This window comes from Lepidochelys kempii, chromosome 11 (assembly GCF_965140285.1).
Source record: "Lepidochelys kempii isolate rLepKem1 chromosome 11, rLepKem1.hap1, whole genome shotgun sequence".
NCBI classification, from domain to species: Eukaryota; Metazoa; Chordata; order Testudines; family Cheloniidae; genus Lepidochelys; species Lepidochelys kempii.
The window spans coordinates 17897196-17915935 of record NC_136390.1 but is presented as its reverse complement, the minus strand read 5'-3'; the positions used below and the strand labels follow the sequence as shown (position 1 = coordinate 17915935).

The 18740-nt window shown below is 47.4% G+C and overlaps 1 protein-coding gene across 3 annotated transcripts in view; it reads right to left on the bottom strand.

Annotated features, from left to right (window-relative positions):
- The window catches only part of MGAT5 (alpha-1,6-mannosylglycoprotein 6-beta-N-acetylglucosaminyltransferase), a 235612-nt gene extending 230945 nt beyond the window's left edge, over positions 1-4667 (bottom strand). For all 3 annotated transcript variants that reach the window (XM_073305297.2, XM_073305301.2, XM_073305300.2), the window contains exon 1: positions 4489-4667. The gene's annotated coding sequence lies outside the window, so the exon portion shown is untranslated. The remainder of the gene's footprint in view (positions 1-4488) is intronic.
- Positions 4668-18740: the final 14073 nt, after the last annotated feature.

Sequence of the window (18740 nt, the reverse complement as noted above, 5' to 3'; positions counted from 1 at the left end):
AAATAACTAGAATTTCCCCTCAAATTTATTTCCACATCAGACTGAATATTACGTTTGTACATAAAGTACCTGCCAAAAAATTAGTCAGAAAAACTCTAAAGTGTGCAGAAAAATAACCTTATTTGATCTATACCTGAAAGGTACAAATGCTCACATTAGGCCTAATGTTGCATTCCCTGCATATTTAGCATTTCCATAGGTTTTAGTGGGAGATTTACGTGCACAATACAGAACCAGGAAAACAAAGGGTACTGTAATGTCCAATCTGGAAAAAAATTAATTGCATCCATAGCAAAAAACACTAAACAAACCAAGGGAAAACAAAACTTGGCTAGCATGGATCACAGCAGTTTGAATGAACCTTTTAACAGTTTTCAGAGTAACAGCCATGTTAGTCTGTATTCGCAAAAAGAAAAGGAGTACTTGTGGCACCTTAGAGACTAACCAATTATTTGAGCATGAGCTTTCGTGAGCTACAGCACAGTATGCATCCGATGAAGTGAGCTGTAGCTCACGAAAGCTCATGCTCAAATAAATTGGTTAGTCTCTAAGGTGCCACAAGTACTCCTTTGCTTTTAACAGTTTCACATCCTGAAATTTACATACTCCTCCAGTTTGGAGGAAAATGAAAGAAGTGCAAGACATAAACCAAAACTCACCCCAAACCACAGCTGACCTGCCAGTTAATCTAAAAGACTTACACAGCACAGTAAATCTTGTATCAAACCTGGTCTCCGTAACATAAGCATATCTCATCTTTTGCTATTGAAACATTTGTCCTCCCCATACTGTTTATTTGTCATCCTTGACTGCCTTACGTCTGAATTACTGTTAAGCTCCTTGTGGAAAGGACCTGTCTTTTCACATTTTTCTTAAAGCACCATCCATGCATATGACTGTTCAAAATGATTCTTTAGGTTTGTAACAAAACCCCAGTGAACTCTACCAGATTTGGGGTGTTTATTCCAAGATTTTCACACAGCTCCATTAAACACTCTGTCCCCAACAGACTTGGCATGAACAATACTTTGCTCAACTCTACACCTGCCCTCAATAACACACTGCAGTTAGGTCACTGGTCACCCAGGGGGGCTGGAGAATTACAGGGTGTTATATATGGTTAGTGTGATTAAGATAGCCAGCACAAGAAAGACTTTACAGCATTTACAGCCACAGAAACACCTTAAAAATACTGCTTAGAAAGGCAAGAAGACCACAGCTTAGTAGCCAGCTGGTATAGATCTTCAGGAGCAGAGGACGTGGTTAGAAGCAACTCTGAAGAGTCCCCTGGATAACTGGGATGGCAGCATGTGGCCACTAGCTCAAAGAGGTATGCTGTTCCTGGCAGAGAAAGGGGCTGGAACAGCTGTATGTTCCCAGCACAGACACAGTGGTTAGAAAAGACAGCAGCTGTCCCGCCGCACAAAGGCAAGGGTAGAGGAGAGAGGCTGGGGCTCCACCCCACCCACAAAGAGGCAAGGGGTGTCTGCCCCTCCATGCAGAGAGGCAGGAGCTGAGAGTGAGTGAGTGAGCGAGCGAGCGAGGCACACGGGGACAGGAGGCTGTGCACCAGCTGTGCCGCCCACACCCGCCACTTGGGGTAGTGCGCACATTCACACCACCGGTGCAGAACTGTGGGTGTATGTGTGCCCCAGCACAGGCGCAATGGCTGTGTGTGTCCCCGACTCCGCCTAAGCACAGGAGCTGTGTGCATCATCCACCCCCGCTCCAGGCAAAGGGGCTTGTGTGTCTCCCTATCCCACGCAGGGGCTATGCATGTATCCTGAACCCCCCTGCCCTCCCCCTGCTGGGCGCATGGGTGGTGTGAGTCTGCCCACTGCCACCCCATCCCGCTGGTACAGGGGCACCCTGTGCGCATGTCCTTCCCCCAGACACAGGGGCTCCGTGTGTCCGTGCCCATTTCCCCACTCCCCAGCAAAGGGGCTCCATGTGCACATATGTCCGTGTTCTCCTACCCCCACCACGGACGACACAGGGGCTCCGTGTGTGCCCGTGTCCGTCCCCCCAGGGCACGGGGGCTCCGTGCGTGCCCGTGTCCCAGTGTTCATCCCCCCGCAAGCACAGGGACTCTGTGTGTGCCATCCCTCTGGCGCAGGGGCTCAGTGTGTGCCCCTGTCCGTCCCCCCCAGGGCACAGGGGCTCCGTGTGTGTGTCTGTGTGGCCCTGCCCCCTCCCAGGCGCTGTGTCCCATATCCCCCCCCAGGTGCTCTGTTTCTGTGCCCATCCCCAACAGGCGCTCTGTGCCCGCCCCGGGGGCTCTGTGCCTGTGTCCCGTCCGTCCCCGTCCCCCCCATCTCCGGACACAGGGTGTGTGTGTGTATGTGTTTGTGTAGCCCACCCCCGTCACAGAAGCTGTGTGTGTGTCCGCATAGGCGCTGTGTGTGTGTGTGGTGTACTTTCACCACCACCACCCCCTGCCCCCCGGGACAAGGGCACTCTGTGTGTGTCCCCGAGTCCCTCCCTCCCTCCCCCCCAGCACAGGGGCGCTGTGTGTGTATGTGTGTCTGAGTCCCATTCCTCCCCACACAGGGGCGCTGTGTGTGTCTGTCCGAGTCTCCCGCCGCCCGGCACAGGGTGCGTGTGTGTCCGAGTCCCCCGCCGCCCGGCACAGGGGCGCTCTGTGTGTGTGTGTCCCCGAGTCCCACCCCGCCCGGCACAGGGTGTGTGTGTGTGTTCCCCGCCGCCCAGCACAGGGGCGCTCTGTGTGTGTCCGTCCGAGTCCCACCCCGCCCGGCACAGGGTGTGTGTGTGTGTGTCCGAGTCTCCCGCCGCCCGGCACAGGGGCGCTGTGTGTGTGTGTCTGTGTGTGTCCGTCCCCGGCACAGGGGCGCTGTGTGTGTGTGTGTGTGTGTGTGTCCGTCCCCGGCACAGGGGCGCTGTGTGTGTGTGTGTGTGTGTGTGTCCGTCCCCGGCACAGGGGCGCTGTGTGTGTGTGTGTGTGTGTGTCCGTCCCCGGCACAGGGGCGCTGTGTGTGTGTGTGTGTGTGTGTCCGTCCCCGGCACAGGGGCGCTGTGTGTGTGTGTGTGTGTGTGTGTCCGTCCCCGGCACAGGGGCGCTGTGTGTGTGTGTGTGTGTGTGTGTCCGTCCCCGGCACAGGGGCGCTGTGTGTGTGTGTGTGTGTGTGTGTCCGTCCCCGGCACAGGGGCGCTGTGTGTGTGTGTGTGTGTGTGTGTCCGTCCCCGGCACAGGGGCGCTGTGTGTGTGTGTGTGTGTGTGTGTCCGTCCCCGGCACAGGGGCGCTGTGTGTGTGTGTGTGTGTGTGTGTGTGTCCGTCCCCGGCACAGGGGCGCTGTGTGTGTGTGTGTGTGTGTGTCCGTCCCCGGCACAGGGGCGCTGTGTGTGTGTGTGTGTCCGTCCTCGGCACAGGGGCGCTGTGTGTGTGTGTGTGTCCGTCCTCGGCACAGGGGCGCTGTGTGTGTGTGTGTGTGTCCGTCCCCGGCACAGGGGCGCTGTGTGTGTGTGTGTGTGTGTGTGTCCGTCCCCGGCACAGGGGCGCTGTGTGTGTGTGTGTGTGTGTGTCCGTCCCCGGCACAGGGGCGCTGTGTGTGTGTGTGTGTGTGTGTGTGTCCGTCCCCGGCACAGGGGCGCTGTGTGTGTGTGTGTGTCCGTCCTCGGCACAGGGGTGCTGTGTGTGTGTGTGTGTGTGTGTGTCCGTCCTCGGCACAGGGGCGCTGTGTGTGTGTGTGTGTGTCCGTCCCCGGCACAGGGGCGCTGTGTGTGTGTGTGTGTGTGTGTCCGTCCCCGGCACAGGGGCGCTGTGTGTGTGTGTGTGTGTGTGTGTCCGTCCCCGGCACAGGGGCGCTGTGTGTGTGTGTGTGTGTGTCCGTCCCCGGCACAGGGGCGCTGTGTGTGTGTGTGTGTGTGTGTCCGTCCCCGGCACAGGGGCGCTGTGTGTGTGTGTGTCCGTCCCCGGCACAGGGGCGCTGTGTGTGTGTGTGTGTGTGTGTGTCCGTCCCCGGCACAGGGGCGCTGTGTGTGTGTGTGTGTGTGTGTGTCCGTCCCCGGCACAGGGGCGCTGTGTGTGTGTGTGTGTGTGTGTGTCCGTCCCCGGCACAGGGGCGCTGTGTGTGTGTGTGTGTGTCCGTCCCCGGCACAGGGGCGCTCTGTGTGTGTGTGTGTGTCCGTCCCCGGCACAGGGGCGCTCTGTGTGTGTGTGTGTGTCCGTCCCCGGCACAGGGGCGCTGTGTGTGTGTGTGTGTGTGTCCGTCCCCGGCACAGGGGCGCTGTGTGTGTGTGTGTGTGTGTCCGTCCTCGGCACAGGGGCGCTCTGTGTGTGTGTGTGTGTGTGTCCGTCCCCGGCACAGGGATGCTGTGTGTGTGAGGGGCTGTGCCAGTGCCGTGTGTCCCCCCGGCACAGGGGCGCTGTGTGTCGTGCCGCTCCCCCTCCCCCCCGCTGTCCGCAGGGAGCCCGAGCTCGCCGCTCCCGCCCGGCCAGGGATGGGCAGGGACCCCCGCGCGCCGCTCACCTCCTTCCGCGCCGGGCCGAGCCCATCGCCCATCGTCCGCCGGGGCCACCAGTGCGCTGCGGCGGGGAGCAGCTGCGGCGCCACAGCTGGGGCCGGCACCTGGGAGCGGCGAGCGAGGCGGCGGGGTCAGGGAGGCTGGCGAGCAGGGAGCGTCTGCAAAGTGCACGCCCCCGGCCGGGAGCGTGCACCGCAAGGGAGTATCTGCAAAGTGCACGTCCGGCCGGGAGCGCGCACAGCAAAAGGAGCGTCTTCAAAGTGCACGTCCGCCAGGGAGCGTGCACCGCAAGGGAGTGTCTGCAAAGTGCACGTCCGGCCGGGAGCGCGCACAGCAAGGGAGCGTCTGCAAGCTGCTTGCTGCCCGTGCGGGAGCACAGACGACAAGGGAGCATCTGCAAACCACACACCCCGCGCGCCGGGACCGTGCACAGGCAGACCGCAGGAGCAAGGGAGCTAGTTTTCATGCGAGCCCCTCAGATTTTATCAGCTCTGGAGAGACAAGGTGAGTGAGGAGGGATAGCTCACTGGTTTGAGCATTGGCCTGCTAAACCCAGGGTTGTGAGTTCAATCCTTGAGGGGGCCATTTAGGGATTTGGGGGGGAAAATTGGGGATTGGTCCTGCTTTGGGCAGGGGGTTGGACTAGATGATCTCCTGAGATTCTATGATCGTTTATGGGACCAACAGAGAACATCAAGTTACCAACACGGCCAAAGATTGCTCGCAAACTGCGAGTATAAGTACTGTCGGGGAGAGTGCACAGCCATCAAGCCTAAGAAACAAACATCTGCAAAGTATCAGGCTGCCTGATTGTATCATGTACAATAATCTAGTCCAACTAGACATGGTCCACCAATTGCCAGATCAATAAAGGACTGTGTCCAATAAGGGTGTAACTAGAAGCCATCTGCAAATTCACATCTCCACCACAGACTGCACAAAAGCAGAGACTGTCTGCAAGCTTCTCACCTTACCTTGTCTCAAATGCTCCCCTTAACACATGCTGGCTCTGGGGATGCATACATGAATAGGTTTGGCCCACTGGGATACTAGGAGGCCAAATCCTCAACTGGTGTAATCCACTGAAGCTGGGGGGAGAGTTGGCTCAGGGCACTCTGCTGCTACCATGTTTCCCATCCTTCGGAGGCTCCCCAGCCTTTCATTAGCTGAAGCATCTCTTGCAATGGATTTGTGTATTGGCAACTCCCAAATTCACTCAAGCCACCTTCCATCTTAGAATTTTAAGGCACTTTCACTTTCCTGAGATGTAAAGATTACACTCTCCCTTTTACAGATGAGGTGCAGAGATGTGACATGACTTGCTCAAGTTCATACGCTGAGTTGGTGTTAGCTCTCCCAATATCTTGGAATAGCCACAAGCCCCTTCTTGCCCTCTTTTTCTGTCTTCCTTTTCTCCTCTCGTTGCCAGTCTCTCCCCTCTTCTTTATTTTCTCCACCATTTTCTTCCTTTTTGGTCAACCCTTGATCCTTTCTGCCTGCACTTTCCAGTGGTCCTCTACTCTTCTTATGTTCCAGTCTCCTCTCTCAATCCTTTTCCTCCTCTGCATTCCTTTCTCACCCATCTGGTCTTTCACCATCATCCTGTTCTCACACCCAATATTCTACACCCGCATCATGTCTTATCTTCCCTATTGACATATGCACATGACCCCTTCCAGGGATGACAAGGGCCACTGCAGCTGCTGCTCAGAGCCTGGTAGTATGAGCATGAGGCTGCAAGTTCTGGCCTCTTCTGCTTCCCCATTCTCTGTCTCTCTTCTTTGCTGCATGAGCCACTTTCCATGCTGCATGAGAGCTACCAAGAGATTAAGGAAACCAGAAAGTGACAAAGACAGGATGGAAGCAGTTTCCCCTCGTGTTTGTTAGAAGGACCTACATGAGAACCTTGTTCCCTTGCTACAGCCATGAGTTATGAGTTATATTTCAGCTAGGATGCATGATAGTGGGGCAAATTTTTGACTGTCACACTGGGGGAGTGATAGTTGGCAGATATAGACTTACTACCACTATCTGCTAAAGGTATCACTTTAAATTCATTTGTGTTTGGAGATGGAGATGTCTCCCAAAATGTGTGTGATAGTGGTTGGGACAAGATTTTGCCTGTGATAGTAATCGTGTCTTTTGTTTGCAGGATGTGGATTAATTACATCAGCTAACTTTTTCTAAACATTACATAATGAAGAAATATTTACAGCACAGTATATTTGTCTGATTTTTCATTTATTAAGTTGTTTATAAAATACTGTTTTTAAATTACTAAAGTGCCTAGTCTAAGCTGCAGTGTTTGGGTCCATTAGTGCAAAATGCTGTAGTATATTTTTATAAGGGAGGAAATGAATAAATTGTGAGTGGCTTGACAGACTCTATTTAATGCAGCCATTAGAGGAGTGTATCTGCATGCACATATCTTAAGGGAAAGCAAATAGAAAATGAGTGACATCTGGTGGCCAATATCACTCAAATGTTTCATAGGAATCATATGCCCTTTAATAAGGAGTCTAATGTAAAGTTTCTAATTCTGGTTAATAACTGTACAAGCTAACATAAGACTACAAGAAGAATTTGTACAGTTTATACGTTCTGCACACTAAAATTCATACTCTTGTGTAGAGGTCTTCATGTACTGTGAACTATCAGAGACTAACCACAGAAATTAAACAAAATTAAATCACATGCAAATGGGTGTCTTTTTGATTACAATACAAAAAGTCTTTGCTAGTATTTAATACTATCCAATATTTTTTCCAAGAGATAGAAAATTGTTGTTCACACAATGCATGCTGAAGGGCACTTGTTTATAACCACAAGCATCAGAGCCATCATCAACAATGATGCTGTCCGACATGGAGTTTTACATTTTATTGAGTATTATTCTGCGATCATGTGTTGCCAGTTGGAAAATCTCACTGAGATTTAATGAGAGGTTTGGGATTTGAAATTTTCCTAGGCATCCAGTGATCAAAGCCCTGGACTTCTTCCTGTGCAAAAGATGAGTAGGCTTCTGAAAAGTTCCACGATGATTTGCACTGAGGCTCTCATGACAAAGAAACAAAATAGGTAAAATAATGATGTCTGAAACTCTTTGATTTTCTTCTGTTTGTTATGCTTGTAAATTAGGAAACTCACATCAACTGGCTGACCCCAGATTAGTCACTTTCATGGCAGAGATGAATCCGATAAAGTGAGCTGTAGCTCACGAAAGCTTACGCTCAAATATATTTGTTAGTCTCTAAGGTGCCACAAGTACTCCTTTTCTTTTTGTGAATACAGACTAGCACGGCTGCCACTCTGAAACCTGTCAGATATTAAAATACCATTTCATCAAACTGCCCATAGCTGCTTAAAACAAAACTCCCAGTAAACCTGTTACAGAGGGCAAGGGAAGATCCAGTGGCCCCTTGTTTATACAATACAATTTATGAACCAGCTTTATCATCCATCTGTAGAAAATACATTACAATACAACTTCATACTGTAGAGTGTGTATATCTCAAAATGTTTTACAAAGCTAAATAAAAGAATAAAGTAATAACAGAGAATTAACTAGGCAGATGAGAGTTGGGTGGGTTGCTCAGCCATTACCAAAATAGGGGAAAACTGGAGAGAGTGAGAAGGGAAGAGAGAAGATGAAGGTAGAAAGTTAGAGTCAAAGGGAGAGTTAAAGGATGGGGAGGGTTAAGGATGGGGAATGTTGCAGGGCAAGCTTCCCCTTTTATTTGTTTATTTTTTATTGGCATGTATAATAAACATTCAAATATAGATTTTTCATGGTGCTACATGCAGTAATTTCCAAGCATTTTTTAACCTTTGTTTTCTTGTTCCCTTGAGTTTCTTTGGCACATTCTTTCCTGTTCTATTGCTGGGAAATTTCTGAAACTTAAATAAATTTCTGAATCAAATAATTTCAGATACAATTGTCATTTCTTTACATTGTAATAATTTAAAAACAATGTAAAAACCTACACGTAAATCTAAGACTGAGGGAATGGAAACATATGACTTCAATGGAATTACCTCAATTTACACCAGCTGAGGATCTGGCCCAGTAAATGCAAGCAACAAGAATCTTATGTAGTGGCATAGTCACACATTAAAAGTTTCCATAAACTGGTGCTGTTTTTCTGTTTAATTATTTTTCTGCTCCCCTGAAGTTGCTGATACAGTCTTGTCATTGATGGATCATAAAAAGTCCTGTGTGTCAAATCATCAAGGGATGGCATTTCCTTGCCAAGGTCAGCCTCAGGTTCATGGTGGAGACAAGCAGCCAGGATAACAGTGTCACATCCTCATTAACCTGCATGGGCTTATGATGATGAAGTTCTGGCTCATTTAGCATAAAGGACAGAAGTACTTGCACATCTGTGGGCTAAGAGTAGATGCTGGAGCAGATATGGACTCTCTATGGTGTTGTTAAATAGAATGGGCCTTCATCAGCTTTTCAGATCTAAGTGGCTTGATTCTCCATTTCATCTTTTGTAATCATTAACTAATCAGAATGGTAATGTTTTACACCCACTTTACACAGGTGTGCACAAGGCACACTGTATTTTTAAATTTGAATACAAACTAAAATTGCATTTTTATCATGAAACAAGATAACATTCACAACAGATTCAGGTTCAGCTGAAGCAACGGCAGGTTTTAGTCCAGGATCACAACACAGAACCTAGCAGATAAGGAGTCAGGCACCCATAGCAATGAGCAGACAATGACCATTACTTGCTGGGTTCATATATAGCTGGCATGGGCAGTCTCTGGTGAGCAGTGACTAATAGGGAGTAAGCTATATTCATTTAATCACATGACCTACACAGGCTGCATGAGTTCTTTACAGCTTGTGTTGTTTTATTTGGGTTTCTTTTTAAAAAAAATCTCTTTGGCCCAAGAGGAATTAGGCCTCACTTGAAGTCATGACTCAGCTTGCATTGAAGACAATGGAAAGACTCCCATTTATTACTGTGAGAGTTGGAGATGAGGCCCTGTGAATGTGCAAGTCTGAGTTTAGGAGCGGGTATACATTTTCCACCCTGGTTGGCAAAATGGTGAAGGTTGCTCCTGGGTCCTATCCTTTCAGTTCTTTCACGGCCTCCCATGCAGCTCAGGGTTTAACTCCACAGCTCTTAATGTTCTCATTGGTTCAACCATTCTGGAACTTATCATCTGCTTATTTAAAAACAAAGAGTGTGAGCTTCTCCCTTGCACTGGTCCTGCTGTACAGAATTGACAAAGCTCCTGCACACTGACTTCTAACACTATGAATACTCTAGGATTTTACCTCAGCATCTGAGGGACACAGTCCCCTTATGCAGTAACTCCCTCATTTTCTGTAGTTTTGTGCTCCCTATGTCTGTTGTCCATTTCTCATGTTGTTGGTCTAACTTTAGATTGTAAGCTCTAAGGGGAAGGCCTTATCTTTCTCTTTTGCTGTAGAATTCCATGAACATCTATGATGCTATACAAAAAAGAACAATAAATGATGTTAAGCTTGTGAAATGGTATCAAATACTCATTTAACCTCAATGAAAATCACAGCAGTAATCGCAGCACATCTCGTAGATGTGCTGGAAAATCCTGACTCAGGGAAATCAAATTCCACTTTTATTTACTACTGTGCAAGCTCAATGATGTCAGTGGTGTTGTACCAGTGTAACAGACAGCAGAATTTAGCCCGGGATGTCTAATTAAATCTCTGTGACAATATTACCAGTACATCAACGATCTCTAGCCTGATGTTCTAATCAACAACATGCTCTCTTCTAAGGCAAGTTTGGGAAATAAAAAAGAAAGTCTTGAATACTACGGTCTATTCAGTAAATCTCTGTACTCCTAATGTTCTTTGAGATGCACAAAACCCTGAATGCTGGAGTGGATGCTGGAATCTGAATTTGGGTGCAGATCCAAATTTTAGGGCCAGCCAGTCCCTATTGCTATAATTAGCCAAACCAAAATCCAAGCGCCTATTAATCCCCTGAACTTTGACGGGGTTCAAAATCTGAACGTGAAAGTTGTGCCCATCTATAATTATTATTAAGCTGCTGCTTTTTTTTTTTTTTTTAATCTATTTGATGAATGTCACAATTTACAGTGTAGACTCTAGGAAATATAAGACAGGTAGGAGCAACTTTCACTCATGCTAAATGCATTGCCAGCAACAAAAGGTTAAGAAAACATGTCATATTTCGAATAATTGCAATTGACATGTTCTCTTCTTCAGAATAGCCAAGTGACGTATGACTTATAGTAGGCATTAGGTTCTGGGTTTAAAGACTGATTTGTTTTACTTCAAGCCTCCTTAAAAAGGAACTGCTGTTACTATTTTGACAGGTTTCAGAGTAGCAGCCGTGTTAGTCTGTATTCGCAAAAAGAAAAGGAGGACTTGTGGCACCTTAGCGACTAACCAATTTATTTGAGCATACTCTTTCGTGAGTTGCATCAGATGAAGTGAGCTGTAGCTCACGAAAGCTTATGCTCAAATAAATTGATTAGTCTCTAGGGTGCCACAAGTCCTCCTTTTCTGGTTACTATTTTGGTAATTAAAGTTTTAAAATGGAGGCATTTGATTTATAGCACCAGAGACTACTTTTTAAGCTAAAAAGGACTGATCCCAGAACTTCTCAGAAGGGAACTGATGCTTTCTACTGTAATCAATGGCAAAACAAGAGCTTCACTGGGAGCAGGAGTGGGATCCTGTTATGGCTGAAGATGAGCAGAAGTTGCAAGTTTTGGATCAGAAGATCTTAACATCTCCAAAAGAAGAGGTATTTTATTCTGAGATTTTGGTTTGGGTCCATCTCTGATTATAATCTAACTCCATGTCTGCAATGCTTGAATGGGAGTATGGGAGATAATAAATCTATGTCTGTTGGTTATAAGGTGGTACACAGTGACAAGGTATCTGGCCCTAGGACCCTGCATAGAAGTGCAGAGCTGTTCATTTGACTCAATCTGCAAGCAGACCAGATGAGTCCCATTAGCTCCAAGACAGAAGTAGACAAGATTGAGAATCCCTAGGAAAGTTAAGATCACGATAAGGATTAAGTTTGTTGTTATTTAATTTAATAATAAAGGAAAATACCAGGATGGGAGTAAGTTTGGACAATATCTGGCATATGTTTGCACTGTTGAGAGTTGGGTGGAAATGATACCAGCATACAGGCAACTGTGGAGTTTATGCCTTACAATCATCTTTCTAGTTTACCCTGAATTACATCTCAGATATGAGAGAGAGAAGATAGGGGAAGTAATAATTTTTATTGGACCAGCTTCTGCTGGTGAAAGCAATAAGCTTTTGAGTTTACACAGAGCTTTTTTCAGGCCTGGGAAAGGTACACAGAGTGTCACAACTAAATACAGGTCAATAGTCAAGGCAACCTAAAACAATAAGCTACACACTGGTAAGGCAGTAACTTTGTTACCAAATAAAGCAGCTATTGTGCACTCAACAAAACACTTGGCCTTATGCATTGGTAGTTACCTGCCAAACCCAAACAGAGGTGCAAAGGGAGACACCAGGAGCAAAAAGAACTTATGAAAGCTTATGCTCAAATAAATTTGTTCGTCTTTAAGGTGCCACAAGTACTCCTTTTCTTTTTGCGAATACAGACTAACACGGCTGCTACTCTGGAACCAGGAGCAAAGGCATTTATAGCTGCTGACAAGACAGGCTGTATTGCAGTGGGTGCTCAGACAAAACAAAATAAAACAACAGCAACAACAAAAAGCCACCATCGGCATTGCATGAGCTTCCTCTTAGTAAAGGAAAATGGTTTATCATATTTGATAGTCTGAGGAAATCTCTATCCTGCACTCCCCGGTAGATAGACATAGCTCTAACTGGAGCCCTGGGTGATGTTTTATTTACTTAGAAATGCCTACCACTTACAAATCTTCAAAAAACTAAAACAATTGCCATCAAATGGGCAGACAGATGACCTGTCTCTACTACCATCCAACCTCACTCTTGCCCACTGACAATAAGTACGCTTCTAGACATAGAACTTAAAGGCAAAAGCAAAAATCATTATATTAATCTTGCATTGTATCCTAAGGGCTGCCAAACTCTGACTATGCTGGATCACAAGAGGGAGTTAATTGCATATCTGAAGACCTTTTGCAGAGAATCCTCCCACCCCCTCCCCGCCGCCTTCTGGAAGAAATGTAGCACTGTGGACAGATAGAAAAAACATTCATCTCAATGGCAGATTCTGTGATAGAGCTCACAGGACAAGGATGAGCTCTAAGATAACTAGATCTAAGATAACGCTTTATATGTGATAAATAACTACCTTGAATTGAATTCAGAAGGGAACTGGCAGCCAGTGCAGGTCATGTTATGTGCTCATGGCAGCCTGCTCAGTTTAATGGACATTATTTCACACAAGAAAAGGCTAGTAGGAGACTGAGCATATATTATTTGTGCATGAAATTCACATATTGTAGTCTATGGATTGTAGAAAACAAAGGTGAGGGTAAGAATTTTTTTAAAAAGCTATAACTTTATTTTATCTTGCTCTTTGCCATTGTCATATGATGGATCAGCAATGACTGACATAGCACACTCTTGGTGTCATCTCTAAATCCAGCTCCAATGTGGCAATGTCACTAAATTAAAGCGGAAGTTGAGTTCAGCCTTCAGTATGTCTGGCTTTTCTTTCTGCTAGCATTGTCTCCCTCAGTTCTGGAAATCCAGGCTGCTCCCCTCCTCTTTGCAGCTCATGGAGGTGGATCAAAGTTTTAGCACCACACACTGTGGCCACACCTCCTCTGCTCCCTCTTGTTGTCAGATAACAGCTGCAAAACTTGTAAAACAATATTAGTAACATACTCCAGACCAACTATGTATGGTGGACCTCCTCCTAGGCCCCCACAAAATCACATGGTAAAGTTCCCACTCATCATCGGACCCTTGGGCCATTCAGGGAGTTGTGGAACACTTTGCTAGCAGAAAGGAAATTATAGGTAAGAAATTTTCTGTTCTGCCTCCCAGTGTCTCCCACATTCTGTCTTTCTGGGAAGTAACAAGCAGTAAACAGATGTAGGGAGGGTTATAGAAAAGATCAGAAAGAAGAGAGAAAAAAGATGTTGTCCCTCCCTGTTTATAGGATTTGCTCAAAAGGCAAAATTATTTTTGGGCGACTGCCTGCAGCACCTTGCTGCCAAAGAAAGCCTGACAGGGAGGCCACCTGTGAAGACCAAGACTATAACAGGGTAAAAAAAGAACTAGATAAGTTCATGGAGAATAGGTCCATCAATGGCTATTAGCCAGGATGGGCAGGGATGGTGTCCCTAGCCTCTGTTTGCCAGAAATTGAGAATGGGCGACAGGGGATGGATCACTTGATGATTACCTGTTCTGTTCATTCCCTCTGGCATTGGCCACTGGTGGAAGACAGGATACTGGGCTAGTTGGACCTTTGGTCCTATACAGTATGGCCATTCTTATGTCCTCATGTTCTCATAGTGCTTGATAAACGTAGTAGCTGTTGACCAGGTGGCTGCCTTGCACATTTATAATGCGGATGCACTTGCTTTTTTGTGCCCATAACACTTCTAGGGATCATGTGCAGTGTAGGGTGAGTCCCTCTGGGACTGGAATCAGTGATGCCTTGGATGCAGTCACAATGCATAGCCCAATCCATCTAGCAATGGAAGACTTGGAAGCTTTGAGTCTTTGGCATTTTGGGTGAAAAAATATGCAAGGTGGGAGGGTATCAAAGCCTGAGTCTGAACATCTACACAACAATTAAGCAGCCCTTTATCCTGAGCCCCCCAAGCCCTAGTCAGCTGGCATGAGCCAGCTGTGGGTGTATAATTGCAGTGTAGACATACCCTCAGCCAATGCTACACAACACAGAAGCACCCACAGTTACATCGCAGGTGGTGACACAACCCCTCACTGGTCTGAGTGAACCCCAAAGCATCACACTTAGAATGTACAAGTAGAAAATTGCTTAATGGACCAGGCAGACTGCAGAATCCAGCCTTCTGTATATAGCAATAGATTACTATTAACTTAGTCACGGTTTGTCATAACATTAAAGAGCCTTTCTCTAGGCTGACTAAGTAATTCAGCAGTTTAGCAGGCTATGCAGCAAAAGGCAGAAATTTAAGTAGACCAAGTGCTTCTTTGTTAAATATGATGTAGATTTGTGGCTTACTGAATTGGTCCTTTAAAGCGTCATTGGGGACCAGAATCAATGGCAAGCAGAAAAGGCAAACTTCTGGACAGAAGAGTCAGAACTTAGAGCATTGTGATTTTTTTTTTGTTAGTGTTGGTAGAACAGGGCGTTAGATCACACCATTGTTGGATGGTGCCAGAAAAGAGAATATTGTGCATATGATTTAACACTAGTCATTGTCCTCAAAGTAGTGAGTATTGAGTTACATAGGTATGTCAAATCACACAGTAAGATAAAATGTCAACAACCTGCTTTCAGCAGGTCTAAACTTGCTCTTGCCTGCTAAAGCTGAAGCTGGAGATGGAGAAGAAGGGTCGTGTCAGTGGTGCAGTCATTTTTAGAACTGTCCTACCAGCAGTACCAAGTTTACTGCCGGACCCACACTGGGAAGGGGCCCATTACAGACCTGTCTAACCCATCCACACAGGTAGGTCTGGCCCCTCTTTTGGGGCAGTCCAGCACCCAGGCTTTGGTGTGTGAGCGGCTCCAAGATAGCAGTCCCGCTCACCTTTAGGGGGCTCGCTGCCCAGCAGCTAGACTCTGCCATATGGGCTGGGCAGGGCTGCTGGCCGCGGTGCTGGTGGGCGTGGCCAGGGCAGGTGAGCTCTCGGAGGTCACGTCCCAAGGATCTGCCCTGCTCCCAAATGCAGCTCCAACTCCAAGAAGTCTCTGCTGCCTGGCACCTGTGGGGCCCCGCCCACCTCCCAGGGGCCAAGCCACCTGGGACTGGTGCAGAGGTCAGGCCAATCTAAGCCAGTGGAAGGGGGGAAGCAGGGCAGGGGGGAGTTCAGATGGGCCTCACCAGGCAAGTGGGCCCTGAGGGAGCCCAGCTCAGGAAGGCCCTGATCCTGCTCCGACCTGGTTGATCATGCCACTCCCAAGGGGCCGGAGAGATCTCTGCCTTGGTGCCAGCCCCGGCCACGCTGCCAGCTCAGCCTGGCAGACACAGTCACCTTCCAGTGGGGCCATTGAGTGCGGCCTTGGGGCAAGGCGTGGAGAAGTGGGTCTATGGGAGAAGTCTGTGGGGGCCACTGGGCTGTGGGGGATTGGGGAGGTCCATGTGGGTTGGGGTCCTGGGCAGTGGGTGTCTGTGGGTGGGGGAGCTGGGCAGGGGAGGGTTATGTGGATGGGGGGCACTTGGCGGGTGTGATGGTGTGCAGGATGCTGTGCAGTTGTGGTGGAGGGTCTGTGTGTGTGGGGTCTCTAGGAGGGGATGCGCTGGACATAGTGAGTCTGAGGGGTGCTGGACATAGGGGTCTGTGGGGGTCTCAGTAGGGAGGCACTGTGCAGTTGTGGTGGGGGGCCTGTAGGAGGGATGCGTGGGTGGGGAGGGCTCTGGGTATAGGGGTTGGTGGTGCACTGGGTGGTGTGGTGCTGCCCGTGGCACAGGTCTACCCCTCAGGGGAAGGGGCATGCTGGGAGCACAGGGCCGGATGGGCCAGGGTGCATCTGGCAGCTGCCGGTTTGTAAACAGTGCCTTGAGCTGGGCTGGGCAGAGCGGTGCCTCCACACCGTGCCCCATTGCCTCCAGCCGGCCCCTGGCTCTAGGGACTAACCCCCCCATCTGCACCATGCCTCATAGCCCCCCCGGGGGGGCCCACAAATATGTTTGGTGCTGGGCCCACAAAAGGTTAATCTGGCCAGGCCTACCAGGTGGGGCAGGGTGAGTAGAAGTGTTCAGGGAGGAATGCATGGGAGGGTTCACTCTGCTGTTCCTTAAAAAAGAATAAGTGAAAAGACCACACCCCAGGCAATAGATTTAGAAGTTATGATGTGTTGGTGGGTGTGGTCGCAGGGCTCCCTCCTAGCTCTCTCTTGAGTTCCTGATTCCTCTGTTGTTGCATGGATGCCCACAATTGACTCACTCACCTTTTAGTGCACCCACATAACCCAGGCACTGACCCGCCATATAGCTGTCTATTTTATTTTGATATTGACATATCTGGATTTCTTTTGCTGTGTCAGAAAACTCAAGAATAAAACCAGAGATGTCTGGTTAAAATGTCCCTTGTATAACCAACAACAAAAATGGGGACACAACTTACATCAAACTCTCTTCCTGAGGGTCCCTGCATGTTACCTGGTCATTGTGGGTCAAGTCCTGCAGACCTGGGGTATTTTTCCCTTCATAAGGACTGAGTAAGGATTACAATATTTGTCTGTATATTTGTATATAAAAGTGTTTTTGAAGGGTCCACTTCAATTCCCATTGACCATAAGGTCACTGGTCGTGCCTGTCACCTTGCATGATCAGATCCTCATTTAGATCCATGGGCCAGCTTAATGCTTCATTGAATTAAAGCACACATGTTGTATACCCTAAAGAAAGCAACTCAAATGATTTCACACTTTGTTTCTTCTCTTCATGTATTCCTTCTTGCTTACAGAAGGAAATACTCTGGGGGAAAAGAATCCAGCACCAACATTTAAAAAACAAACAAACAAACAAACAACTGAATAGGGAACGTAGCAAACCAGCACCAAATCTTACATTCCTTAAAACATCAAAACTCCTGCTGACTGTATGATTTGGCACCAAACATCAAGCCTGACGTAGCCAGCATGAGCCTTTGAGAGTGATATTTGAAAAAATGATATTAAAATGCTGGCTAAAGTTCATTATGAAATTTGTAGTATGAAATTATTATGATGACAAGCATATGTAGCCTGTCATCTCTTTCAGGTAGAGACAGTTATAGTAATCCCATACTCATACAAAACGTAGTATGTGTGTGAAGCATCTAGCACAGTGGAGTGTCAATCCTTGATTGGGGCTGGCAGGTGCTGCCACAGTCCAAATTAATGTTAAATAACAAAATAACTACCTCAAAAGCATATAATACAGTTTTAAAGAATGGGAAGAAAAACACAGATTAAAAATCTCTTTAAGGACATAGGGAAATAATAAAGGGAAGGGTAAACCCCTTTGAAATCCCTCCTGGCCAGGGGAAAGCTCCTCTCACCTGTAAAGGGTTAAGAAGCTAAAGGTAACCTCGCTGGCACCTGACCAAAATGACCAATGAGGAGACAAGATACTTTCAAAAGCTGGGAGGAGGGAGAGAAAGAAAGGGTCTGTGTCTGTCTGTAGTCGTCTTGGCCGGGGATAGACCAGGAATGGAGTCTTAGAACTTTTAGTAAGTAATCTAGCTAGGTATGTGTTAGATTATGATTTCTTTAAATGGCTGAGAAAAGAATTGTGCTGAATAGAATAACTATTTCTGTCTGTGTATCTTTTTTGTAACTTAAGGTTTTGCCTAGAGGGGTTCTCTATGTTTTTGAATCTAATTACCCTGTAAGATATCTACCATCCTGATTTTACAGGGGGGATTTCTTTATTTCTATTTACTTCTATTTTTTTATTAAAAGTCTTCTTGTAAAAAAACTGAATGCTTTTTCATTGTTCTCAGATCCAAGGGTTTGGGTCTGTGGTCACCTATGCAAATTGGTGAGGCTTTTTATCCAACATTTCCCAGGAAAGGGGGGGTGCAAGTGTTGGGAGGATGGTTCATTGTTCTTAAGATCCAAGGGTCTGGGTCTGTAGTCACCTAGGCAAATTGGTGAGGCTTTTTACCAAACCTTGTCCAGGAAGTGGGGTGCAGGGTTTTGGGAAGTATTTTGGGGGGAAAGACGTGTCCAAACAGCTCTTCCCCAGTAACCAGTATTAGTTTGGTGGTGGTAGTGGCCAGTCCAAGGACAACGGGGGGAATATTTTGTACCTTGGGGAAGTTTTGACCTAAGCTGGTAAAGATAAGCTTAGGAGGTTTTTTCATGCAGGTCCCCACATCTGTACCCTAGAGTTCAGAGTGGGGGAGGAACCTTGACACACAGGGAAATATTTAAGAACTGGGTTCCTTCTTTCAATTACTAGGACTCTTGGATAGTCAACCTGGTTACAGGGCACTGTCTGTTATTCACTTTGCAAATATTCACCATGTTTTAAAACTTCTATTGATGCAATTTGCCACAAGCATTTGATGGAGATATTTCCTATCTGATGCAACTGCTTGTTATTCCCTTTTACATTTTAGCTGACTCAGTCATGGCTTCATGTCAGATTGC